A 7042-nucleotide genomic window follows, 5' to 3' on the forward strand; every position below is an offset into this window, starting at 1 on the left:
ATATATCCCTTTTAATGGGAAACCCTGGCAGATTTTTTAAAATCCTCTCACCTCTAAAATCCAAAAAAATTGTATCTCTAATAATGGAATTTCCAGTAACATGGAAGACACTACGAGGGTAGGGAACCTTCAAGTCCTTAAATCTCTTCAGGTGACTCCTAATCACTAGAAGGAGAATTGGAAGTGATGTATACTCTAGATAAGTCTGAACTTTAAAATGTTAAAATTTATGTTGAGTAATTTATGTTTTTGTCTTTACACAACTACATTACTATGAAGCTCCAATCCTAATTTCATCATTGATCTGGAAACACTAGTTTACTTTTTATAGTATTCTTTTCTTTTCATCACTAAAACATATTAGGCATAATATATCTAAGAACAAAGGACCCAAATTAAACAGACAGATATTATGGGGAAGGAAACCAAGGACTTCACATCCATATCCCCAAACTACTTCTTTTCAGAAAAGTTATAGAAAAATTTGTCTCTAGACTCAGATTTGTTTAACTACCATGGATTACTTATTTTTCAAAAATGGATTTTAATTTATGGAGTTTAAATTTCACCTATAATTGCTACTCATGGAGAAATTAATTGAATTCTTTGCTTTTGTGTTCTCCTTTTACTTATAGATCTAATAATAAAATTGAAGATCTTGATATATGAAATATTATTCCTAGGAAGCATTTAGTACAAGTGAACTAATTATAATAATCAATTATTTAATAATTTATAAAAATAATCTACAAAGCACAACTTACCTCTTTCTTCCCAAATATGTTTGCTTCCTTTCCTTATTTCCATCAGTTCTCCTAGTCTCCTCATTTTACAGATGAGCAAGTTCTTCACTGCTACCAGCTGAATCTTCCTAATTATCACTTTCACTTTCCTTCATTTCTACATAAAAACTTTCAATAGCTCCCAGTATGAGACAAAAATACCTTAGCCTGACATTTGAGGGGATAAACCAACTGTAATAAGACCATTAGCATTTTTCAAGTGCTGACCACATGCCAGACGTTGTAACTGCTTTACATCATTTAATTCTCACAACAACCTCCAAGATGTAAGAACTATTATTGGCCCCCTTTTCCAGAAAAGGAAACTGGGTATAAATAATTTTAGTATCTTGTCCAAAGTCACATAGATTTCAAGTGGTGACCTTGTCACCACCTCCCAATAAACCACTTTCATTCACAGTTCTATGATTTTTGTCCATACTCTTTCCCCTTTTACTGTGTATCCAAATCCCATTCATACTTCAAGGTCCAGTTCAAGCCTGACATGCTCTGATTTCCTGTTCTCTAACCACCCTGTGGCATGGACTTCCCACTCTGCCAATTTTAACCCTGAATCACAATCTCTCTGATAAATAACTGTTGAATGTGTCTACACCTTACCATTTCCCACTTAACAACTGTCCAGAGGGCAGGAACAACCAACTGTACCTATAACAATACTATGCTCATAATGGGCAGTTGATAAATCCTTGCTAGAAACATGAAAGCAGATAACCATGCAAAATAAATGCTGTGAACTTCATAAGTACTAGTTTTTCAACCAGTGTTTGTGAACACACACATGGTTACACACAGGTATATCTTTCTGAAACCTCTTTAAGTTATGTTCTATGGGGATATGGGAATGATGTAAGCAAAATATTAGCAAAATACCAACGTATTTTTAACCTTGTATTGAAGTATAACATACACAAAAGTGCAAAAATTATGTGTGCAACTCAACAAATTTTCACCAATGAACATACATGTAACTAGCAATCAGATCAAGCAAAAGAACATTACATCTCAGAAGTCTTCTTATACCATAAAGGCAAGTACTATTCTGGTCACTAACACCATAGATTAACTTTATCAAAACAAATGACTAATGTTATTATTACATTTTCTGAGGAATCAAATATCTTGCTCAAATATGCTAGTTTTTTAAACATGCAAGTAATGGTTCACTTTGCCTTGGTCTCTCAGAAAATAGCCTTGAACAAATATTGTACATAAATTCTAACTGAAAATTGTTGGTGATTGTTAGAAGTTGGTAAATCACTAAGCTTCCAACACATACAGTTTGTATGAAGTATGAAGAGGGACCAAAAAAAATTATTTTTTGGAGGGCAGGTCCATTGTAGTACAGGCTTCCTCCACTAGGTAACTGTTCTGGGAACCCATCCGCAACAGTGTACCAGCTATTGTGTTGTTAAGAGTCTGCGTTTGGCTTCAGTGAATTTGTCTTGGAGATTCTTTCAATGCATTTGGCCATTTCATGATGGGCAAATTACACAAACAACCTGCTCACACTGAGACGAATGTTCAGCAATTTTTGACCAAAAATGGCATGACACCCCATCCTCCTCCCCCCTCACCATGTCCTACACTCCTTATTCACCTGATCTCACCCCAAGCAACTTTGTTTTCCTGATGAAAAAAAGTCCTCAGAGGGAAACATTTTGCTGAAGTGAAAGAGGTGAAACAAAAAAATGGTCAAATCACTAAAGACATCAAAATTGATGACTTCAAAAACTGTTTTGAGCAGTGGAAAAAGCATCTCAATAAGTATATTGCATCAAACAGAGAGTGATTTCAAGGTGACTGAAGTTTAAACATGTGAGAAGAAACACACAATTTTGTATAAATAAATTTCAGATCATTTTAGGTCCCCTTCATACAATGTTTAAGGCCTATAGCAAAATAGGAAAAAAAGAGGCAGATTTCATATATTATTGCCACCTGTGACAGTGGTTGTGTCTACAGACAAAACATCTTGATGAAAGGTGACATTACCTGTAACTCACAGGAGAAAAATCCATCACATCAGTTTGGTAACACCTTGGGAGCTTCCTTACCTGCCCAGTCCAGGAATTCAATACACTCAGTCTGGGAATACCTAGCAGCAACATCCCAAGGTCTTTCCTCCCGGAAGTTCAAAGCTTCTATATCAGCATCCAGTTCTACCAGTGCTTTTAAGGTTTCCAAACGACCCCAGGCTGCAGCCCAGTGTAAGAGAGTATACCCTATCAAATAGAATGAAAATGGGCAGACCAGGTAGACTATATTGTTTCAGGCTCTTTTATGTAATAGAAGATCATAATGGCTATCAAGTTTTGAATAATTACTATGGACCAGAAGCCTTTCCAAGAGCTTTACACAGAGTAAACTATGAAGCTCCTATGATGTGAGAAGTTGCAATCCTCATTTTATAGATAAATGAGGTATAATGATAAAGGAGACTACCATGAGCATAATTTTAAAGGTGATAAACATGAAAGTCATCTTTAAAAGGTTTTCAGACTAATTTTAAAAAATCAAATCAAATATCATTGAACTTACCCACAAGAATACACAGACATATCTAATTATATTGCACTTCACTTTATTGTGCTGAGAAAAATAGTTCTTAAGCTTTCTAGAGACTCCCAGTTTTGATTAAAGAGATAGACTTGTATGCCCTTAATCTCTGTGTCTACTCTGAACCTTTTGGTCTTTCCAACACGTCAACAAAGGGTTGTATAGTCACAAATTCAGTTTTTGTGGGGTTTTGTTTTGTTTTGCTTTGTTTTTCTAGAGCATCCTTTTCAGGCAGTGAATCTCTTAATTTTAATGTCCTTACCATCTAGACAGACTTAGAATTTCCCAAATTATCAAGTCCTTCTATCAATTTATCTCCTTCCTCTAGCATTTCACTATAAGTAGCAAGAAGAAACCAAGATGCACCTGCAACACTTAACTTGGGAATCTCATTTCTAAATTAGACAATTTCATGGTGGGCATAAATCAGAATGAAAAAAAATAGATTATTTTAGCATACATTACATTCTGGAAGACTGTATGCCAATAACTCCCACTGGAAAATACCTACTAAAAGACTGGCAATATTCACATGAATCAATCATAATATAACTTCCCTTGCATACTGTTAGGGACATACTGTCAAATATTGATTTGGGGCACTCCTTTTCCTTTATGTAGCATGGTTTTTAGAAATTATCCCATTTTTATAGATGAAAAGATTATATAATTTGCCCAAGTCTTGTAGCCTAGTTAGTAGATGATCATATTTTTAAAATCCATGCTTTTAAACATCTATTATATAATCCTTTTGTAGCTTGATTTTTGTCTCAACGTTATGTTTTCTAGCGTTACCCATTTAAAAACCCAAATTTATTCCTTTTAACTATTGTATAATATTCTGTAGTGTGAACAGATCATAATTTATTTACCTACTTCCCTATTAATTTATGTTGTTTCCAATTATTCATTGTCATAAGCAATACTTGGATAATCATCTTTGTACAAATATATCCTAGTGATCAGGTATGAGAGTTTCCCACAGATACATATCTAGAAATGAAAATCTCAATCATCAAGTATGTCTGTTCATTTGCAACTTTATACAAATGTTCTCAAAAGTGATTTTACCAATTTACACTCCTCCAGTAGAATGAAGGAATCCCCATTTCCCACACCTTCACTAGTACTTAATGCTGTCAAATATTTAAATTTTTCCCAATTTGATGAGTAATTCATGTTAGATTATTGTTTAAATTTGCATTTTAATAGTTATGTTTCGTATATTTGTTGGAAATGAGAGTTTTTCTTTTATTTACTTTCATTTTTATTTTGTTAAGTCAGACTCTCACTCTGTCACCCAGTCACCACAGCCCCAACCTGCTGGTCTCAGGTGATATTTCTGCCTCAACCTTCCAACTAGCTGGAACTACAGGCATGTACCACCACACCCACTAATTTTTTTAAAAAAATTTATTGTAGAGACATTTTGTTAAACTTGATATATTATGTACAGTGTCAGGAGTTCTAAAAATTAAAGTTTTAATTGTTAGTTTATACTATAAAATATTTAAAGACTGACAGTATATAAGATTATAAAAACACGTATGTATAATATATATGTAATTTAAATTCCATTAAATATGCAGATATTTAATATATAATAATAATAATAGTAAAATATAAGGCAAAAATAGCATTAAGGTAGGGAATGGAAGTATGTTATATTCAAGTTTCTATATTGTACGTGAAAGTAAACTGTTTTGGGGTTTTTTTTTTTTTTGGAGTTGGAGTCTCTTGTCACCCAGGCTGGCGTGCAGTGGCACGCTCACAGCCTCTGCAGCCTCAACCTGCTGGGCTTAAGCGAGCCTTCCACCTCAGTCTTCCAAGTAGTTGGAACTACAGACACACACCACCACGTCCAGCTAGATTTTGTGATTCATTGTAGAGATGAGGTTTCACCCAGTTGCCCAGTCTGGTCTCGAATCCCTGGGCTCAGGCCAGATAAAATCCTCAGATGTTAGGGTTACAGGCTGAGTCACCACACTTGGCCAAGGTAAACTATTAAAATGTATACTATAAACCCTAAAGCAACATAAAAATCAAAGATTTGTAGTTAATAAATTAACAAAGGAGATAAATAGAATAGTAAAATAACCCAAAAGAAAACATGGAAAAAGAGGGGAAATAGAGCAAGGAAAAAGTGGGAAAAATAGAAAAGTAGCAACATAATCATTTAGAAATGAAGCATAATATTGCATTAAATATAAATTATCTAAACACCCACAATAAATGGTAAAGAAGAGTAAGATTCAACAATAAACTACCTACAAAATAACCCACTTTAAATATAAAAATACAAGCCAGGCACAGTGGCTCAAGACTGCAATCCAAGAACTTTGGGAGGCCAAAGTGAGAGGATTTCTTAAGCCCAGGGGTTCTAGACCATCCTGGGCAACTTGGTGAGATCTGTTTCTATAATAAATAAAAAATTAGCTGGATGTGGTGGCATGCATCTGTGGTTCCAGTTACTTGGAAAGCAGAAGTGGAAGAATTGCCTGAGCCCAGCAGGTTGAGGCTGCAGTGGCTATAAGTGTGCCACTGCACTCCTGTCTGCGTGACAAAGTGAGACTCCAACTAAAAATAAAATAAAATAAAATAGATTAATAGAAGAATAGCCCAACAAGCAAATGGAAAAATATTCCATGCTCATGGATTAGAAGAGTCAACATTGTTAAGATGTCATCCTACCCAAGTCAATCTACAGTTTTAATGCAATACCCATTAAATTATCAGCAGTATTTTTCTCAGACCTGAAAATGACAATATAGGAATTCATATGGAAACGTACACAACCACAAATCTCCAGAACAATCCTCAGCAAAAAAAAAAAGCAGGAGGTATCACATTCCCAGACTTTAAACTTTATTATGAAGCTACAATAATCAAAACAGCCCAGTATTGGTACAAGAACAAGAATATAAATCAATGGAGCATAATACAAATTCTGGAAGCAAAATCTCAATTTCTCAATCAACTCATCTTTGACAAAGCTTCCACCACCAACCATGGGGAGAGGAAAATCTATTAAGTAAATGGTGCTGGGAAAACTGGCTGACCACATGCAGAAGGCTAAAACAAGATCCCTACCTATCCCCACACACAAAGACCAACTCTAAAAGACCTAAACATAAAACCTCAAACTATAAGAATCCTTATGGAAATTGGAACTGACAACCAATTCCTGATCAAAACCCCAAGTGCCCACGCCATAAGAGATAAGATAAAGTGGGACCTCATCAAACTCACAAGCTTCTTCAAAGTCAAAGAAACCATCAAGAGAGCAGGGAGACAGCCCACAGACTGGAAAAAAAATATTTTCCAATTATATGTCCGACAAAGACCTAACGTCTAGGATCTACAAGGAACTCAAATGTGCTGAAATGAAAAAACAAGCAAACAGCCCCATTACGAAGTGGCCAAAAGATATGAATAGACACTTCTCAAAACAAGACATATGAACAGTCAACAGGTACAAGAAAAAAAGCTCAGCCTTCCTGGTCATCAAAGAAATGCAAATTAAAACTACACTGAGATACCACCAAACTCCAGTCAGGCTGGCCATCATCAATAACTCAAAAAAATAACAGATGCTGGAGAGGATGTGAGGGAAAGGGAACACTTCTACACTGTTGGTGGGAGTGTAAACTAGTACAGCCTCTGTGGAAAACAGTGTGGCG

At 35.2% G+C, this 7042-nt stretch overlaps 1 pseudogene across 1 annotated transcript in view; it reads right to left on the reverse strand.

Annotated features, from left to right (window-relative positions):
• Positions 1–7042, reverse strand: part of LOC103253260 — a 36976-nt pseudogene that overhangs the window by 17501 nt on the left and 12433 nt on the right. The window contains exon 2 of the transcript XR_503852.1: positions 2861–3028. The product of XR_503852.1 is annotated as an ankyrin repeat domain-containing protein 45-like (transcript). The remainder of the gene's footprint in view (positions 1–2860; positions 3029–7042) is intronic.

Source organism: Carlito syrichta, unplaced genomic scaffold, assembly GCF_000164805.1.
Source record: "Carlito syrichta isolate Samal-C Ts95f unplaced genomic scaffold, Tarsius_syrichta-2.0.1 Scaffold215435, whole genome shotgun sequence".
Lineage (NCBI taxonomy): Eukaryota > Metazoa > Chordata > Mammalia > Primates > Tarsiidae > Carlito > Carlito syrichta.